We start from the raw sequence: 3,426 nt of genomic DNA, 5'->3' as shown, positions 1-3,426 counted from the left end.
GGGTGGCCCAACCAGTTATTAGGTTTAGGGGGCAATCACTTTTTCACACAGGGCCATGATGGTTAGGATTTTCTTTCACCTTTAATAATAAACCCCTTCATTTACAAATTGCATTTTGTGTTGTCCTTGACTATTGTTAAATTGGTTTGATGTTCCAAAACACTTAAGTGTGACGAACATGCAAAGGAACAGGAAATGAGGAAGGGGGCAAACACTTTTTCACACCACTGTATACACATCCCTTTTATTATTATTTAGGGGGTGGCAGTAGCTCAGTCCATAGGGAGTTGGGTTGGGAACCGGAGGGTCACTGGTTCAAATCCCCGTATGGACCCTAAAAGTTGGGAGCGTGGATTGGTGGCTGGAGAGATGCCAGTTCACCTCCTGGGCACTGTCAGGTGCTCTTGAGCAAGGCACCGTACCCCCCCGACCGCTCAGGGCGCTGGTTCAGCTGGCAGCCCGCTCACTCTGACATCTCTCCATGTATAGTGCATGTATAGGTCCTGAGCATGTGTGTGTATTTCAGGCCTGTGTGTGAGTACTAACAAAAAAAGTGTGTACACAGAGTGTAGTGCAGTAATTTCCCCATTGGGGACTAATAAACAAATTATCTTATCTTAATTATCTTATCTTATCTTATCTTTAATTTTCATATTGTATTTCCTCAGGCGAAGTTGACAACTCTTTTTTTCTGCAGCTTTATTTTTCACCCTTTAGGTATTGACTTGTTGTCTTTGATCTTCAGAACTATGTTTTTCTGTCCAACAATTTAGACTCTGATATGTTTGTTATTTTATAAATACTGGATGCTCCTCTGTGGTTTCTGAATTTATTGTACAGTATATGTGTGTAAAATATGTGTTTGGCTCTGTGAGGGGGAAAAACGCCCAGACAACAAACCACTTGCTAAAGGTTCTGGTCTTACAGAGCAGTCAGAGGGTATTCGGGCTATTCAGTTGGATTTAAAATGAAACATTGATTATGTAATTAATGAGCTGATTTCCGATGTTTACAGGAGATAGATAGATAGATACAGTAGATAGGAAAATTACTCTGTTACAGAAGCAAGTTATAAAGACATACACAGGTACAGAAAATACAATAATTATACTAGAAATAATAAATAAGATAAAACAATATAGCAAAAGATAAAATGCCAGAACTACTGAAAAAAATATACTTCGAGGAATGAAAAGAATGTATATGTATATACAAGTGTAGAACAAAATCTTCAACCTACATAGAACAGCATACATAACAAAAATAATATCCATCTTTTTCCGCTTATCCGGGGTCGGGTTGCGGAGGATCCCAAACTTCCCTTTCCCGAGCCACATTAACCAGCTCTGTCTGGGGGATCCCGAGGCGTTCCCAGGCCAGGCTGGAGATATAATCCCTCCACCTAGTCCTGGGTCTTCCCCGAGGCCTCCTCCCCGCATCCTCACGGATGACTGTGTGTTTTGCCTCCTGGCTCAGCTCTCTTTTTGTCACAACGGTGTAATAAATTGAATGTAATAAGGTATTTGAACTCCTTTGCTTGGGGTAAGGACTCCTTCCCTACCTGAAGAAGGCACTCCATTGGTTTACAGCTGAGAACCATGGCCTCAGATTTAGACTACAAGCAGGATTGGTGACAAAGCGCAGCCCTGGCGGAGGCCACCCCTCACCTGAAACGAGTCCGACTTACTCCTGAGAACCCGGACACAGCTCTCGCTTTGGTCATACAGAGACTGGATGGCCCTGAGAAGGGACCCCCTCACCCCATACTCCTGCGTCACCTCCCACAATGTCTCTAGGGGGACCTGGTCATACGCCTTCTCCAGGTCCACAAAACACATGTAGACCAGTTGGGCATACTCCCAGGCTCCCCCCAGGATCCTTCCGAGAGTGAAGATCTGGTCTGTTGTTCCACGACTAGTACGGAATCCACACTGTTCCTCTTCTACCCAAGGTTCAACTATCGGTTGAACCCTCCTTACCTGCTCCATGGAGTAGACTTTACCGGGGGGGCTGAGAAATGTGATACCCCTGTAATTGGTGCACACCCTCTGGTCCCCCTTTTTGAACAGCGGACCCACCACCACCAGTACCACTACCACCACCACCACCACCAGTGTGCAAGGAGCATAATAGTGCAATATTGTAATGGGGGAGGTAATAAAAGAGTTATCTCACACACAGCTTTTTGTAGGGCTCTGTGGGGCATCTAAGCTGACGTGTCTCACATAATGAAGAGCCAACTGGAGCAGTGAACGCCCAAAACCAACAAGAAGTGAAGATAACTGTAGTCCATGTGTTGTAGACTTTAGACATGATAAATACAACATACGGGCTACAAAATGTTTTTTTTGTTGTTGTTTTTTTACAGTTTATGTTAACTTGCCTCGTTTTATTTGGTCCACCGGAATGGAAGGATAGTGTATACAAAGATTACAATTAAACAAAATGGGGTAGTGTAGGAATTGTGTGAATGTAACATGTCAAAACTGAAAGTTGGCACTATAAATCTCCTAGTCAGGGTTTCATTGCAAACGCAATGTGGTGGAGTACAAATAAAAACGCAACAAAAATGTGTCACTGTCCCAACAGCGTCTGACTGCGCGGTACTCCCCTCTCTGCAGGCTGTGTACATTTTGATTTGTAACTTTGTGTGGATGAAGAGATTTTTCCTGCTACTATCCATACTTTATTTTGATTAGAAACAGCACATGCTCTTCTCTTAACAACAGCATTTCCCTACACCTACCCACAGGAGTTCCTTTTCCCAAGAACTTCATGTCTGTGGCCAAAACCATCCTGAAGCGTCTGTTCCGGGTTTACGCTCACATCTACCACCAACATTTTGACTCTGTGATGCAGCTGCAGGAGGAGGCCCACCTCAACACGTCCTTCAAGCACTTCATTTTCTTTGTTCAGGTAAGATTACCCTGCTACAATGTAGGGTTTAATCACTGCTGTCTATTTAAAGCTCCATCCAGACATGCACTGTAATATGGGCTCTGCCGATTTTACGTTGTTAAAAAACCTTACTTTTTCCTTAAACGTCGCTATGGCAATCTGCCTGCTAAGGAACTAGTAACATATGTGTAATGTTGCTCAAGTGTGACTAAAATCAATAATGCAGTTAAAAGCATCAACAAAATAATGATAATTTTATGGGTGATGTGTATACAGTACAGTGTGCCAACCGGTCAAACTAGAAATGGGAATGACGTAGGTCTGCACAATTCTGTGAAAAAATGAATCACAATTTTTTTTAGCTTAGAATTGATATGACAATTCTCTGCCATGATTTTTTTCTCAGAAAGTATAATATTTATTGCACTCATGAACCCAGACAAAACCAAACAAATTGGCTGTACCCAACCTATAGCACATTGCGCATCACCACAAGCCTGTAAACACAGAGGCTTCAATAAAGAAAAG

At 42.8% G+C, this 3,426-nt stretch overlaps 1 long non-coding RNA gene across 1 annotated transcript in view; it reads left to right on the top strand.

Annotated features, from left to right (window-relative positions):
• Nucleotides 1-3,139, top strand: part of LOC117944707 — a 24,025-nt gene extending 20,886 nt beyond the window's left edge. Inside the window, exon 3 of the long non-coding RNA XR_004656637.1 lies at nt 2,753-3,139. This is a non-coding gene — a long non-coding RNA (uncharacterized LOC117944707). The remainder of the gene's footprint in view (nt 1-2,752) is intronic.
• The last annotated feature ends 287 nt before the right edge of the window (nt 3,140-3,426 follow it).

Source organism: Etheostoma cragini, chromosome 5 (assembly GCF_013103735.1).
Source record: "Etheostoma cragini isolate CJK2018 chromosome 5, CSU_Ecrag_1.0, whole genome shotgun sequence".
In the NCBI taxonomy this organism is placed as follows: domain Eukaryota; kingdom Metazoa; phylum Chordata; class Actinopteri; order Perciformes; family Percidae; genus Etheostoma; species Etheostoma cragini.
The sequence above is the reverse complement of the archived record's forward strand: the minus strand, read 5'-3'. Positions and strand labels throughout refer to the sequence as shown.